This window comes from Eschrichtius robustus, chromosome 13, assembly GCF_028021215.1.
Source record: "Eschrichtius robustus isolate mEscRob2 chromosome 13, mEscRob2.pri, whole genome shotgun sequence".
Taxonomy (NCBI): domain Eukaryota; kingdom Metazoa; phylum Chordata; class Mammalia; order Artiodactyla; family Eschrichtiidae; genus Eschrichtius; species Eschrichtius robustus.
This window is the reverse complement of record NC_090836.1, coordinates 94,501,246-94,518,173: the sequence shown is the minus strand read 5'-3', so window position 1 is coordinate 94,518,173 and position 16,928 is coordinate 94,501,246. Positions and strand designations below refer to the sequence as shown.

Here is a 16,928-nt window from a genome sequence, read left to right as displayed (position 1 = left end):
CAGCAGCCAGGAAGGAGGCTGGAGCAGAGGCTACGGACAGGGGTCTGGTGGCCTGGGTCGTGGTGGGGACCCAAGCCGAGAGGAACTTGAAGAGCACCCAAGATGCCCAAGTCCTCGGCCCCATACATCTCCAGGGGCTCCCAGGACAGGCAACCTAGTGCCCCCTGCCCTCAAGTGGCCAGACCCCTGTGATGAGCCCGACCTCCCCGCCCCAAACCTCAGACTGCGCCAAGGTTCATGGCCACTGAACAGGCCAGAACCCATCTTCAGAAACAGACATGTCTCAAATCCTAACGGGCTCATTTATCAGGCTGTGCTGCAGCGTCGGAGGACAGAGTAAAAGTCCCCCTCCTCCCGCTCTGCTCCAGGCTTTGGGAATTCTTATGCTATCTGAGAAGTTGAGAGAGGAGGGGAGGGGAAAACAGGAGGAGGGGAGCTTTTTGATCTGGAGCCTGGAGAAAAATTCCATGCATTTATATAGTAACTCCATTGAACGCCCAGGCAAGGAACACTTCTGTATAGGATACGTGTGCAGGATCTAAAGTGGAATAATCTGGTCCCTGCCCTCAAGCAATTGATAATCTAGTCAGGGAGATGATGTGCTCTGATAATTAAATCAGGGCAGAATAAAAATCAGGGTCTCAGAGAAGTACCAGGCATTTGTCACACACATTAAGTATTCGTTCAACAAATATTTCTGGAGCACAGCAGGTAAAGATCTGTTTATACCTTTGACGTGCAAAAAGGGTAACTTCTTTTTTTCTACAACTCAACTGAAATTTTATTTGGAATCCTCATTGTGGCTGGGTGGCAGCAACTTAATCTCAGTCCCTTTGAGGTTTCTCCCCCAATCCAAATGTCCCTGGGGTTTTGACTAATTAATTCCAAGAAGCTTACATGTGCCAGGTTGTAGTGTGTATAGGCAGGGAGGTGGCAATCTGGTCATTGCTGTCATCTGTCCCCAGTAGTATCCTCAGGGATGCCGCACCCCACCTGGTCTTCAGTTATTGCCCCCATCAGGCACTTATGGAAATTCTGAGGCTGCCCAAGGCTCCTTCTGCCTGACGCCACTTCTTTCCAGGGACCCGCCCCAGCCCCATTCGGCTCTGCCTGGGACATGAAGCACAGATTTCCTCTGTTCAGACCCCACAGGCCTGTTTGAGCTTTCTCTGCTTCTGGCAGGGATTAGCAGAGCTTGTGCCTGGCTTCCCTGTACGGTTGTATGGGGTGTGCACTGCACATGGGTGCCTGGCTGGGGTGCGGGAGGGGCTAATAAGGCTAGATCCGGTCTGTGATCCAGTTGCCAAGCTGTGCACCTGGAAAGGGTGTCTTTTCCTCATTCACACAAGGGCGCTCTCTGAGCTAGCAGTGGCCCCCAGCAGAGACAGAACCACTTTCTTTGGGAACCGCCACCAACTGCAATCTTATTGCCTTTTCAAGTCCTTTCCTTCTGATGGTTCAGAAAATGATTTTCCAGCTGGGCAGCAGGGATGCCTCATGATTTCCTCCAAATCTTTTGCCCTTTCTGTGTGTTCTCTCTGTTCCTCTCAGGTTTGAGCTTTTGAATCTGCAAATCCAGGCAAGGGATACATTTTTCTTGCTTTCAGCTGTTACATCCTTTCTTGAGGCTTGGGCACAGAAATGCCTTGCTGTCTTAAAAGGAAAGAGCAAAGGAGGAAAGGAAATCCCAGGGGAATATATAGGCTAATATTTTTTAAATGTGATCCTGCAATGGCACATATTCTGCATTGATCTAACAAATATCCCTTGAGCAAATATTATGTGCCAGGTCCCACCCAGGTTGGGACTAGGGGTCCCAGCTTCAAATAAGGTAAACATGGTCTCCTCCTTCGTGACGCTTCTGTGGAGTGGGAGTGAGAAGGAAAGAATCTGGAATCCGCGCTTCCACCACAGCGGGCGCAGGTTTGGTCCCTGGATGGGGGAACTGGGATCCCACCTACCCCACAGCATGGCCAAAAAAAAAAAAAGAATCTGTGCTAGGTCTTGAAAGTAGCAGGGAAATGTATTCGTTAGACAAATATCTACTGAGGGCTGCAACATATCAGGCCCTGGGCTCACTCTGGGGCGCCCTGGTGAAGCCCACAGGCCTGGCCCCATCTTTGGGGAGCTCATGGGCTTAGGGCTCTGGGAGTACGGAGATGGGAAGGCTGAGCCCTGAGGAATCTGAGGAGATAGGGGGGTGGTCCAGTCACAGGGACTAGTCTCAGAGATGGCTTATTAGTCAGAATTCTCCAGAGAAACACAGCCAATAGGATATTTTTTTAAGTGCATTCTTTTTAAAAAAATTAATTAATTAATTTATTATTTATATTTTGGCTGCGTTGGGTCTTAGTTGCTGCGCAGGCTTTCTCTAGTTGCGGCGAGCAGGGGCTACTCTTCGTTGTGGTGCACGGGCTTCTCATTGTGGTTGCTTCTCTTGTTGCGGAGCACGGGCTCTAGGCGCGCGGGCTTCAGTAGTTGTGGCACGTGGGTTCAGTAGTTGTGGCTCGCGGGCTCTAGAGCGCAGGCTCAGTAGTTGTGGCGCACGGGCTTAGTTGCTCCGCGGCATGTGGGATCTTTCCGGACCAGGGCTCAAACCCGTGTCTCCTGCATTGGCAGGCAGATTCCCAACCACTGCGCCACCACGGAAGTCCCAATAGGATTTTTATATATAAAATATCTCTTCAAGTGTCGCCTTTCCTGCATATCTATTATCTATTATGTCCTTCTGGAATACCCATGAGATGTTTTTTACATGGGCTCAAACTCTCCTCCATGACTCTTTCCTATTTTCCGCCTCGTGGCTATTTTGCATACAGAATTTTCCTTATTTTCTTGCTTGCACAGTTATACATTTCTTCCAGTTTTTCAAGTATTTTTTTATCCAGAATCATTGAGGTATTAGGATTGTATTTCACACTATCTAGTCTGCCATACTTCCAGAAGTGGACATCTTTACCACAATTTATAATTATGACTTTGGTTTTTCTCCCTTGTTGTGTTTCCTTTGGCTTTTTGTCTCTCCCCTATTGGACACAGAGGGTAGGGGTCCCCTCAGTTTTGTTTATCTTTGCATACCTACCCCCTCGCCCAATGCCCACTCCATCATGGCAACTCAAACGGTGTGAGCTGAAGATGGGAGCGAGGCCGCCCTACTTCTCTCCTGGACATGATGGCATGTTGTAAACTGTAAAACATTGTAAACATTAGGATCAGGAGGCATCAGTGGAGCCTGGTTCTGAATATCTGGTTCCTGAGGTTGAGGTCTATGCGTCTGTGTGTGTGTGTCGTCTCTGTGAGGATGCCAAGAGTGTGTGCAGCTGTCTGCGTGAGTCTGAGGGTGTGAACATCTGTCTAACTCCTCCGCTGTGAGGTCTGATCTCGACCTTTAGTCCCTTTTACCTGCTGCTCTGAGATCCACGCGACTCACACCCCCAGGACAGCCAAGGTGACCTCTTTGGGCCCTAAAAACCAGCTCTAATGTCTCTGCCTGGGACTGTGGCTTTTGGGGTGGAGCCAGGCTGAGAAGTTGGAGAGGACATAAAAGAAATCAGAGCTTGGGTAAGATCTGGGAAAGGCTAAGTGTTAAACTGTGAACAGCTGTGTGCATGATGACTCATTTGTGCTCGACTTAGCACACTTTAACTGAGCAGAACTGGAGGCATCAGGTGACGACAATATATGTATACGTATAGCTGATTCACTTTGTTATAAAGCAGAAACTAACACACCATTGTAAAGCAATTATACTCCAATAAAGATGTTAAAAAAAAGAGAGCAACATCGTTTTTTAAAATTTTTATTGAAATATAGTTGATTTACGATGTTGTGTTAGTTTCAGATGTACAGCAAAGTGATTCAGTTATATCTATATATATATATTGTGTTTGTGTGTGTGTGTATATATATATATTCTTTTTCAGATTCTTTTCCATTATAGGTTATTACAAGATATTGAGTGTAGTTCCCTGTGCTATACAGTAGGTCCTTGTTGTTTATCTGTTTTATTTATAGTAGTGTGTATATGTTAATCCCAAATTCCTAATTTATCACCCCCCGTTCTCCCAACACATTCTTTTTTAATAACTGTCTCTTTGTTTTTTTCCCTTAATTTTTTATTTATTATTTATTTATTATTTTTATTTTTGGCTGTGTTGGGTCTTCGTTTCTGTGTGAGGGCTTTCTCCAGTTGCGGCGAGTGGGGGCCACTCTTCATCGCGGTGCGCGGGCCTCTCACTATCGCGGCCTCTCTTGTTGCGGAGCAGAGGCTCCAGACGCTCAGGCTCAGTAGTCGTGGCTCACGGGCCCAGTTGCTCCGCGGCATGTGGGATCTTCCCAGACCAGGGCTCGAACCCGTGTCCCCTGCATTGGCAGGCTTATTCTCAACCACTGCGCCACCAGGGAAGCCCTGTCTCTTTTTATTTTGTATGGAAGTAACACTGTGATTTTGTCATTCCCTTACTGATGAATATTTAAGTCGTTTCTCTCTCGCAACATCTTTTTTGACCCACCTCCTAGAGTAATGAAAATTAAAACAAAAATAAACAAACGGGACCAAATTAAACTTAAAAGCTTTTGCACAGCAAAGGAAGCCATAAACAAGACAAAAAAAAAAAAAAAAAAAAAGAAAAGTGAGCGGCCAGGCTTCATAAAGCCTACCAGACATCACACACACATTTGCCATTTTATCCATAATTTAAATTATATCTTACATTTTATTTTTCTTTGTGTGCACTCCCTCTCTCTCTCTTTCTCCCTCCCCACCCCCAAACACACTTCATTTTTTGTCCCCTAGCAAGTGAAATGTACATCTTTTAAAAACAGAGCTACAAAAACTTCACCTCTATTGACCTGCATCAATTCTGTTGCTTTGGTCCAACCACATAGGTATATATATATACATTCCCCACGGATATAAAAACTCTCTCTGTGTGGCATTTTCCACAGAAATAGAAACAAAAAATACTAAACCTCTGTCACCACATTTAGAACAGGATCTTTGCTGGAAACACTTCCACTTATCAAAGGATATTGTTTTCTCAAGGAAGATGAGTATCTTATCTGAGGTAGAGAATGTTTCACATTCTGGCTGGTGACATTTCCCTCCATCCTGGTGAATGTAGACTTCAACCACCTCATCCAAAGTTTTCCGTGAATTATCCGATACACTCAAAGGGCAGGATGGCCCCCACTCACCACAGGGAAGAGGTGAGTTTGTGGGCCTAGTGGATTATGAAACTGGGCTATTTGAAGCCCCAGGTTTTGAGCACTGGGGACTCAGGGTCTTCTGACAGATGTGGGAGGGGGGGTGTTTATGGCAGGTGTGGGGCAGAGTGGGCATCCCTGCCTCAGCTAGAGCGGTGGTACTTTCAGCCAAGGTGTATATTTAGATTCTGATGATATTTCACTAGAAATAAGCCAAATAAGGCTATTCTGTTGGAAAAGGTTTGTCCCAACCACTAGCCTAGATCAGTGGCTCTCAGTGGGGCACATATGGTCCCCTATAGGGGCATTTTGGGTATTTGTGGGAGTGTGTTTTGCAGTGAAGAGGATACTGACATTTAGTGGGGGGAGGGGAGAAGGAGGGATGCTGGGTGTTCTAGAATGTGCAGGAAAAACACACAAGGAAGATTTATCCCACGTTCTTGACCCGAACTCTAGAACTTATAAATTTTACTTATACATACATTATCTTTGAACTGTTTAAAAATACATCAAATGTTCCAAGAATACAACTACTGTGTACATTGAAAAAAAGTTTTTTTAATTGGGAACTTTCCAAGTCTTGTTCACCATTTCAGTAAATGGCACCCCTCACAGCAGTGCCACCATGGGATTCTGTGGCTGTGACCATCATCATGGACGTAAGTACTCTGGGTGCCCCTCCTTTCAGGCACAAGGTAGGATGTTTCAAGTTAGGTACACGTTAAGTTTTGTGTAGCCAATGAAATGCGAGGGGATATGCGTCATTTCCGGTGGAGGTTTTAAGAGCCAGTGAGTATTCTCCACATCTCCCCACGGTCACAGCGGCCATGAACGTGCAGGTCTGGAGGGAGTCTCTGTGGTCCAGCTGGGAATCAGGGAAGAGCAGAGGCCCTGCCAACCACACTGAACGTGAAGTGTGAGTGAGAAATCACCTTGAGGATTTGGGAGATGCCTGAGTGTTTGTCATTGCAGCATAGCCCAGCCTGTCCTGACTATGCAGTCAGCCACCCAACACACCTGCTCTGGTAAGTATTGCAAAGGGGGCGGTTCTATTGAAGAGGTGCAAACATCAAACTGCTCCATGTGTCCTCTGGTGCCATTACGCCCAAGCATTTAAATATTGAAAAGCATTTTATTTTATCATAAAAAAACTTTCTTTTTATCTCTATACGTATTATAGTTCGGATATGATATTGAATTTTTTTAATTATGGATGTATCAATAGTGGGTTATATTATGGATGAGTTTCATTTTAGGATAGCAAAGGGGATGTTAGCAAATGTTTGTTATAAAGAGGGGGTATCACCTGGCGGTATTGATAATCACTGGTCCTCTGTCCTCTGATAATCACTGGGCCTCTGCTATGGGGCCAGCTGTTCGGGTGTTCAGAACGGGAGCATAGGAGGCTGGGGCAGTAAGTGGAGGGGAGAATATTCATCAAAGTCACGTCACAGTTAGCTAATAGTTAAACTTCAGAAAGTGCATGGATCGGTTCTAAGCTAGATGCTCATCAACGTGATCGCACATGTACACAGGTAAAGGTCACAACACCAAAGAGAAACCTATATCTGAGCACAAATGAATGTACCACTAACTGGGTGCAGCCCTAATAAACTTGGAGACTCGTGTGGCTCAGTCTCAGAGCAATGCCATGTTTACATTAGACCGTTCAGGGAATTCCCAGGTGGTCCAGTAGTTAGGACTCTGTGCTCTCAGTGCTGAGGGCTTGGGTTCAATCCCGGGTTGGTGAGCTAAGATCCCACAAGCCTCCAGATGAGGCCAAATAAATAAATAAATAAAATTAGACCGTTCAACAACAAAAAGTAATAAGGAAGTAAAAGTAAAAAGGAATAAGACAAAATCTCCGGTTTCATTTGCAATCTGGTGGGAGTGGGGGACAGGGAGGAGGGGAAGAGAGAGAGAGGCACGGAGGTGTCTACAGGGTACAGTGATAAGCAGCGAGGAGAGACAAAAAAATCAATATTGCCTAGAGGGGATCAGGCACGCTGGGTCTTGAAGGATGGGCAGAAGTTTATCTTCCTTATGGTAGGGATCAGGCAAGAGGGAAGAACAGGTGTGATGGTGTAGAGCTGGGATGGACCAGGTCCCAGGTCCCAGCTCCATCCCATTTCCGATGGAGCTGGAGCCCATCCTGTGAAGGAGAAACGAGTGGTGGTTTTAGATAATTCTGGGGGGGTCATCTCTGCCAGGCTAAGATGCCTGGGTGTCAAGAAGAGGTTTAAGTAAGTGCTAGACGGTGGAGTGTGCAGGCGATGGGGAAGGGGCTGTCTAAGCTCCCGGCCTGCCCTATAGATCTTAGATTAGCCAGACCCCAGAATCATGTGAGCCAATTCCTTAAAATAAATCTCTCGCTCTATACATCCTGTTGGTTCTGTTTCTCTGGCGGACCCTGACTAGTACAACCACCATCCCTATTTTACAAATGGGGAAGCTAAGACACACAGAGTTTAAGCAACTTGCCTAAGATCACCGACTGAGAAGTAGTAGAGTTGGGATTGCACCCAGCATATTCACTCTTTTTTTTTTTTTCCCCACCATAATGTTGAGTTTTGATGGCTTTTTAAAAATTTATTTTATTGATGTATAGTTGATTTACAATGTTGTGTTAATTTCTGCTGTACGTGTAACAGGGTGTTCACTCTTAACCGCTCCCTGCCTCGGGGGATCTCCAGATTTACTTAAGCAGCGTGACGTGCCTCATCCCCTTAGGGGTAAATAGAACCCCAACTCCCACATTTTTCAAAGTAAAACCAGCTTGAGCCTCCACTTTCAAATTAGCAGGAAGTCCAACTTCTCATTCGGGGCCTCCTTTCTTCTCCCTGAATTGACCAAGAGTCCAGGGCTAACTCAGTCCAAGGGGAGCCAGTCCTTGCAAATGTGGTGGGAAGAGGCCCGGAGGCTCTGATCTGTCCCCCTGTGGCAGCCTCTGGTGCTGCCCCTGTCACTAGCCACATGGTTGTGACCTTGATACGCCTTCTGGACGGGCCGACACTCCCTTTTCCAGTGACCTGCGTCCTGGAGTCCCACCCGGCCTCCATGCTGTGGGCGCCCTGAGGCAGAGCCGATGACAGTCCGTGATATTCTGCAGGCGAGACTCAATGACCTGCCAGTTGAAGCCAAGTGACCAAATCCCCACTAAGCGTCTGCAGGCTGGGCTGGCAAGGTTCCTAAGCTGTGGGTGATGTTCCAAAGGCTATGGGTTGGCCAGATCTGGGTCACTTGTATCTCACCTCTCACCTTACGTGGGAGTGCCTATGAAAAGCCATTGAGGAGCTCTCTGGAGCAAAGGTGACCCACTCCAGGGGACCTGAGGTCACTGCTACTCAATGGCAACTCTTGGATTCTTTTACGTGGCAGCTTCTCTTAGAAAAAAAAAAATTCCACCTAATCATGGACCCAATACATGAATTCACCAAATATCTATGAAACACTTACTGTTCTGATTTCTATTGCTGTATAATAAATCACCCTAAAATATAATGGTTTAAAATACAACAGTTCAATATTTCATTATTGCCTCTCATGGCCCTTGGGCTTGACAGGGCTCCGGCTCGGGGTCACTTATGCGGCGTGAGGTCTTCTTCTCTACAATTCACCTTCCTTTCAAGGTCACAAGATGGCTGCCACAGCTCCAGGCATCACATCCTCATTCAACATCCAAAGGCAGGAAAAGGCAAGTCTCTGCTTCATGTCCCCTTTCGAAAACAAAGAACTTCCTAGAAGCCCCTCTCCCTCCACTCTGACCAGTTCCCTCTCAGCCTCCCTTTCCCAGGAAACAACCACGTGTCCATGCTTAAGCCAATCACAGGCAAGACCACCATGACAGGCTGAGAGCAATTGTAACTCGCCTCTGGGGCCGTCTGGAGTCATCTTCCCTGAGCATCATTGCGGGGGGGTGTGGAACCCCCAAACCAACGTGAGACTCTTAAGGAAAGGGAGGCAGCTGGTGGGATGGAGTTGAGGAGAGGGCTGTTGGGTAGGGAACCCACAGTGCTGGCCGTGAGGGCTGGGATGTCGGCACACTCAGTGAGGGCACACTGTCATGACGCTCCAACAGCAGGAACCCAGGCTCCGCTTTACTTCTTCTCCCTGAGTTTTATCTCTTTCCTTAGTGAAGGAGTCCCAGGCTGCAGTAGCTCACTGAGGAATGGGGAGAAGGGAGCCTGGGTGACGAACACATGTTCCCTTCTTGCCCTTTGTTCAGAGAGTGTCCACAGGCAGCATGGAAAGAGCGTGTATGTGGCTGGGTCACCTCTGCCCTGGTCCACTGAGCACCGAGGGCCAGGGAGGGGATGAAGCAGGGGAGGCGACGTGACAGCCACGGGGGAGACTGGGATCTGGGTCCACAGACACAAGGAGTCGGAAGGCGGGTGGAAAGGCCTACCCACCACATTCAGCAGACCACGTCCCTTCCCATCACGGTCAGCTGTGTGGCCTTAGAAAAGCGTTTGCCCCTCTCTGATCCTCAGCTTCCCACATGCCAGATGGGGTTAGTTATATAGAGCTGACAGTGGAGAGTGAATATCAAAGCATGACCCAACTCTGAAGAGTTAGGAGGTTGGTGGGACCCATCACTCCAACCCATTCTCAAGATGCCTCACACCACAGGGTCTGAACATCAGAGTTCAGGGAGCCCTTGGGGGTCACTTAGCTCAGATGTGGTTTTACAGGTGAGACCACTGAGGCCCAGAGAAGAGAAAGCTTGGCCGACCCTGTACCTGGTCCCCCCTCGTCTCTGTATCTCCTCCCTCCCGCGCTTTCCCCACTGCTTTTCTCCCCCCAACCCCCGCCCCGCCGCGCCCCCGGGTCTTTCCTCTCTCTTTCTTTAAATCCTTTTCTACTTTTCTTTGTCTCCTTGCGTTTGACTTATGCCTCTCTTTCCATTTCTATCTTTGTCTCTGTCCGTTTCTATCTCCATCTCTCTGTTCTCTCTCCCCATCTCTGTGTCTCTGCATCTCTGTCACTCATCTCCATTCCCAGCTTTTCTCCCCATCTCCAATCTCATAACTTTTCTGTGGCTTTCTAAACGGCTTAAAATAAAAATAACAATGTGTCCAAGCATGGCGGGTGCATGAGGTCAGGTTGTAATAACTGGGGTGCAGTGTTCTGGGGGACCAGAGAGAGTGGGCTGCCCCTACCTTGGGTTTTATAGATGGGACCAGACTGGGCCCAAAGAGGCTGGTGAGTGAGCTGGCCCAGCCTCAGACACAGGAGGGGTCGTGCTGCATGACCTTGGGGATCCCTGGCATCTCTCAGGTTCTGATTCCAAGATGAGTGTGTGACTGCCCTCAGTCTGGGTAAAAATAGCCCAGAGAGCCATGGCTGTCCACCCGGACGCCTGGCTGCCCAGGTCCCCAGAGACACAGTCTGGCACCTCCGCCATGCAGGGCAAAAGCCTGCAGCCCAGAGCCAGCAAATGACCTGCCCAAGGTCGCAGAGCAGGTGGGCAGCAGAGCTGGAGCTGGAACTCCGACCTCTGACTCCCAGCTGGCACCTTCCACAGAATCGTGGCGCTCCCTAGGGGCCCCCAGCCTGGGCCAGGCCCCCTTTTTGGGTCCTGCAAGCCCAACCCCAATCTTCACCCCAGCACCTACCTCTCTGGACCATAGCAGCCCTATCTTCTAGACAGTTTCTTACACTTCCCAGTGAGCTCCTTGAGGCTGGGGAGAGGGGAGGGGGGCACTGGGTTTGGCCCACATAATGCACTCGCCAGGAATAGTAATAAAACAGCTCACATTTATCAAGCACTCAACATGAGCTGGGCACTTTCTAAGCGCTGTAGGCATATTCACTCATTTAACCTTCGCTACGGCCCTATGAGGCAGGGGCTATGATTATCATATCCATTTTATAGATGAGGAGATGGAGGCTCAGAGAGGTTAAATGATTTGCTCAAAGTCACAGAGCACTAAGTTTGCTGCAGCTGGTATTCCAACCCAGGCTGTCTAGCTCTAAATGAATCAGCGGATGAAAAAGTGAAAAAAAGTTTGGTACTCTGGTGTAATAAACAGCTGCTGCTATCATTTAACTCTTAAGCCACCAAGGATCAAGAGTCCCCCTCCTCACACTGGCAGGCTGGGCCCACAACGGAACCCTCAGAATGCCATTTCCAGGGGACTGGGATACACATTCACGCTCCAAGCCTACCCCTTCCCAGCCAGGTGACCTTGGGGAAGCCCCTTTCCCTCTCCGAACCTTAGTTTCCCCATCCATGAACGGGGAAACTTATTAAGTTGGTGATTCCCAAGGGGGCTGGTAGGATGGGTCGGATTGAGGATCCAAAGCTGAGAGCAGCCTGAAAGAGCATATTCTAAAATTTGGTTTTTCGGGGGTCAAGATACGGAAATAACTTAAAAAACACAGAGAGCGTTGCAAGAGGACCTGAAGTTCTTACATGCACCCCCAAGGGGGGTTTCCAGTAAAAGGTGAGCAGAGCCCCCCTAACTAGAAGGGCGTGAGGGAAGAGCCTGGCCCAGAGGGCGTGCGGGCCGAGGCCATCCTGGCACAGCCGCCGTGGGACTGGTGACAGTTACCTCCTGGGAGCTCCAGCCAGAGAGGGACGGGCTGGGGGGCGGAGGAGGGGGCAGAAGGACAGCCAGCTCTGGGGCTCATGCTGAGTCATCCTGCTGAGTCATCCTGCTGAGTCATCCTACTGGGCCCGGGGTCTGGGAGCAAGAGGGCAGAGAGCTATTTCCAGAGCAGGAGGAGGTGGCAGTGGAGTCACGAGGGGAGGGAGGGGCTGGGGGGGGGGGGGGGAGGTGGGCAGACTGCCGCCCCAGGGGGAATTTGGCCACCCCACCCCCTTCCTGCCTCCACGGCCTATCCTGCAAGTTTCCTTTCCTCCCTGGGGTCCTGCTGTCTGGTGGTGGGACCCAGTGCCTCCCCCAGGCTCTCTGCCCCTCCAACCCTGGCTTCCACACCCACAAACACCCCTAGCCTTCCCGCCTTCCTCCTGCCCCCAAAGCCCTAACCTCAGGCCCCTGAAGCTGTCAGGCAACTCTGGGCTTGAGGCCTAAGAGGGTGGCCTGGGGTCTCTGGAGCCAGACAGACATGGTCCAAATCCGCCCACCATTCCCGAGCTGGGTGACCTTGGGCAAGTTACTTGATCACTCTGAGCCACGGTTCCCTCACCTATAAAATCGAGAGAACAGTCTTCCTGCAAGAGGTGATTATAAGGCTTCAAAAAGAGGTGCCTGCGAAAGACACAATTCTTGTGACTCCATCTCTAGAAGTGTCCGGAAGAGGCAAATCCATAGAGACAGTAGATTAGTGGTTGCCTGGGATGGGCAGTGAGGGCGGGGAATGGGAAGTGACTGCCCCGAGATACAGGATTTCATTTGGGGGTGATGAAAATGTTCTGAAAGGGATTGTGGTGATGGTTTCTCTGTGATAGACTAAAACCGTTCATCTGTGGACTTTGATGGTGTGCAGTATATGGAATGTGAGTTCTAGCTCCCAAAAGCTGGTTTAAAAAAAAAAAAAAATGGAGATTCCCATTGGGTGGGTGATCAACGTGGGTGCCCAAGGCTTACAGCTGACCCTGTTGGCCGCTTTGGTACCTGCCCCGCGTCCTGGGCGAGGACTGCGGCTTCTTGACCAGAGCACGAGTCATTTTCCAGAAGGTGAATGCTGAGGTTGAGATATTCTCACCCTGAAGTTCAGATGAGATGACCTTGGAGAGAAGAGGCGGCATCCTCTACCCCCAGAAGGAGGCCATCAGAGCCTGGGTGACGTGGGGCAAAGACCTGGGACCCAGCACCCAGCAGAGCTTAACTCCTAGCTCTGCCTCTCACTGGCTGTGTGGCCTCGGGCATTTCTTAACCTCTCTGGCTGCAGTTTCCTCTTCTGAAGAAATGAAGGTGATGGTATTCCCAGTCCTTATCTCACAGGGCTGTGTTAGGATAAATGCAGGACATAATGAGTGAACGGGGCTTTGTGCATCCCGAGTGCTTAGAAAATAACAGCTATTTCTGATTTTGGTGCGAGGGAGGAGCCGGAAGGGGGCTGAGAAGGGCCAGAAGACTCCCACCTGGTGTGACTCATCCTACACCTTTGCTGGAGCATCAGGCTTTGCCAGGCCCACGCCCCAAATCCCCCTCCTCTTCGTTTCTCGCAGTCCTGTGCACTGCATGATATCACAGTCCTGGGACCGAAGAATCTCTCTCTGGGTCCTCATTTGTTCATTTTGTCCAACGAGGGACCAAAAGGAGTCTGAGGTTGCCATTTCTGGTGGCCTTCGCTGCTCCCTGGCCCCGCACACCCCTGAGCGCCTGCCTTTGGCTCCAGGACTTGCCCTGCCTTGTCCAAGGGCCTGCGTCCTCCTTTTCACCCAGCCCCCTTTCTCGAGTCCCTCAGAGGCAGGAGCCCACCTTTCTGACTCCCTGTGCCTGGGGTGGTGTGAGGTGGGTTCAGCTGACCATCTACCTTGACTGAGGCCCCAGCCCAGATTCACCTTGAGCTGGATGAGTGACCTTGGGCAAATCCTAGCTCTGGGCCTCAGTTTTCCCCACTGTAAAACAAGCCAAATAATCCCTGTGTCCTCTTTGTGTTCCGGGGGAAGACAGTGATGAGCCCTATGATCTAGGGGGGCAGGGAAGGGCCTTGAATAGCACTGAGTTCAACGCCAAATCCAATGCTTGAGGACCCCTACTATGCCCGGGCTATGCTTGCATACCTCTGGAGTGACGGGGAGCTCACTACCCCTCCCCCAACCCATTTTATCTATTTGCTTGACAACAATGACTGCATCTAACGGGTGCCACACATAGTGGCAGGCTCAGAAGGCTCAGAAATAAATAGGAGCAAGGTAACGCAGAGACAAGGACATTGTTCAGGTTTGAACCCTGACTGTTTCTGCCTCTCACTAGCTCTGCGTGGCCCCTGAGAGAGTCTTAACCTCAGTTCCTTCATCTGTAAATGGCCGTCACAACGCCTACCTTGTAAGGTCATTGACGAGACTATAAGGGGTAAGCTGAAGGTCCTGGTGCCCCATGCCAGGTCCATTCATTCTTGGGGAGCAGGTGCTGTCGTTATCTCAGTTTCTTCAGATGAATTTTTTGGAGGCAAAGGGAGGTTAAGCAACTTGCCTGCGATCACATAGTGAGTGTAATGGGTAGAACTTGATCTGGCCCCAGGCTGCCTGCCCCCAGGCCCCTTGTACCTCACCCCTCTCACAAGCGGCCGGCTCTGTGCAGCCCGGTTCCCTTCTTATGAAATGTGGGCATGAGCGCTCTGTGCTCCTCAGAAGCCCACAGACCCTGTTAGCCCCCTTTCCTTAGAGGGCAAGAGGAGCTGGTGGTTTCCCATTGTTAATTTTAGCTCTGCCCCACCATACTGTTTAGGTTCCAGAGAGTGGAGCCTCCAAGGTCCCCCATGTGCCCCGCCAGCACCCCGGGAGGTGTAACCTTAGTGGATTTGCTAAGGAGCATGATAATAACAAGTTTACCAGAACCTGAGCTCTCTGACCCCTACACCACCCACACAGTGACTCGGTTCCACTGGGAATGACTCAGCAGAAACTGCCCTCCCCCTCCTGTCCCATCCAGCTGGCATCCATAGGTAGGGGACAGGGCAGTGCTCCCAGCAGCTGTGCAAGAGGAACCAGCTCTGGGCCCCGAGCTCTGCCATTCCCAGCTCTGCTGCCCGTGTCCACTCAGCTCCGGGGTCACACGGTCTGCAGGACCACATGGCCTGCATGAGGGACCCCTTCCTGGGCCCCAGTGAGTTAGCAAGGGGCAGGGGGGAGCGACTAGGATGGGCCAGGAGTCACCCAGGCAGTGTGGAGTAGCAGTGAATCCTGTGGCCCCAGCTGCCAGGGAGCAAGTCGGAGCTCTGCTGGTGTGATGTTGGGTGAGTTACTTAACCTCGCTGTACCTGGTTCTTCATCCATAAGGTTCTTGTGACCATTTACCATGAATCAATACATGTAAAGCACCTAACACAGTGCCTGGCACAGAGAAAGGGCTTGGGGACAGGGAGTTGTTATTATCATTCATGGTCCATCTATCCTCCTATCTATACAACAAATACAGGAAGGGTGAGGAAGGACGTTCTATGCAGAGGGAACAGCGCATGTGTGCCATGAGATGGGCTATGTGGCAGCTCAACTCTGATGCTCGTTTCCTTCCCTCTTTGGCCTCATTTTCCCCATCTGTAAAAGGGGATAGTAAACAGTTCCTATGGGGCTTTACTGCGAGTGAAGCTCTTAGCACAGAGTGCCTGGCACTGAGTAAGAGCTTGGGAGCATGAGTGTCATGAGAAACCAAAATGCCTGATGTTGATGGAGGTGCTTCTAAGTTGACTGTTTCTGCTTCATTAAATATAACCATCTAATTTCTCCAGAGAAGACATACAGATGTCCAATAAGCACATGAAAAGATGTTCAACATCCCTAATTATTAGAGAAATGCAAATCAAAACTACAATAAGATATCACTTCACATCCATCAGAATGGCCATCATTAAAAAGTTTACAAATAATAAGTGCTGGAGAGGGTGTGGAAAAAAGGGAATCCTCCTACACTGTTGGTAGGAATGTAAATTGGTGCAGCCACTATGGAAAACAGTATGACGGCTACATATAAAACTAAAAATAGAGTTACCATATGATCCAGCAATCCCATTCCTGGGCATATATCTGAAAAAACTCTAATTTGAAAAGATACATGCACCCCTATATTCACTGCAGCACTATTTACAATAGCCAAGACATGGAAACAACCTAAATGTCCATTGACAGATGAATGGATAAAGAAGATGTGGTACATATATACAATGGAATATTACTCAGCCATAAAAAAGAATGGAAGAGGCCCTGAACCAAGATGGCAGAGTAGAAGGACGTACTCTCACTCCCTCTTGCGAGAACACCAGAATCACAACTAGCTGCTGGACAATCATCGACAGGAAGACACTGGAACTCACCAAAAAAGATACCCCACATCCAAAGACAAAGGAGAAGCCACAGTGAGATGGTAGGAGGGGCGCAATCACAATACAGTCAAATCCCATAACTGCTGGGTGGGTGACTCACAGACTGGAGAACACTTATACCACAGAAGTCCACCCACTGGAGTGAAGGGTCTGAGCCCCACATCAGGCTTCCCAACCTAGGGGTCCGGCAACAGGAGGAGGAATTCCTAGAGAATCAGACTTTGAAGGCTAGTGGGATTTGATTGCAGGACTTCGACAGGACTGGGGGAAACAGAGACTCCACTCTTAGAGGGCACACACAAAGTAGTGTGTGCATCGGGACCCGGGGGAAGGAGCAGTGACCCCCGGGGAGACTGAACCAGACCTACCTGCTAGTGTTGGAGGGTCTCCTGCAGAGGTGGGGGGGGGTGTGTGGCTCACCATGGGGACAAGGACATTGACAGCAGAAGTTCTGGGAAGTACTCCTTGGTGTGAGCCCTCCCAGAGTCTGCCGTTAACCCCACCAAAGAGCCCAGGTAGGCTCCAGTGTTGGGTTGCCTCAGGCCAAACAACCAACAAGGAGGGAACCCAGCCCCACCCATCAGCAGTCAAGTGGATTAAAGTTTTACTGAGCTCTGCTCACCAGAGCCACAGTCAGCTCTAGCCACCACCAGTCCCTCCCATCAAGCCTCTTAGATAGCCTCAACCACCAGAGGGCAGACAGAAGAAGCAAGAAAAACTATAATCCTGCAGCCTGTGGAACAAAAACCACAGTCACAGAAAGATAGACA

The 16,928-nt window shown here is 49.7% G+C and overlaps 1 long non-coding RNA gene across 1 annotated transcript; it reads right to left on the bottom strand.

The window, feature by feature from the left end:
• Positions 1–7,056: 7,056 nt before the first annotated feature.
• LOC137775272 (uncharacterized) lies at positions 7,057–16,653 on the bottom strand. The gene is made up of 2 exons (XR_011075993.1): positions 16,527–16,653; positions 7,057–7,357 (listed from the first exon to the last, which is right to left on the bottom strand). It is a non-coding gene; the product is annotated as an uncharacterized lncRNA (long non-coding RNA).
• Positions 16,654–16,928: the final 275 nt, after the last annotated feature.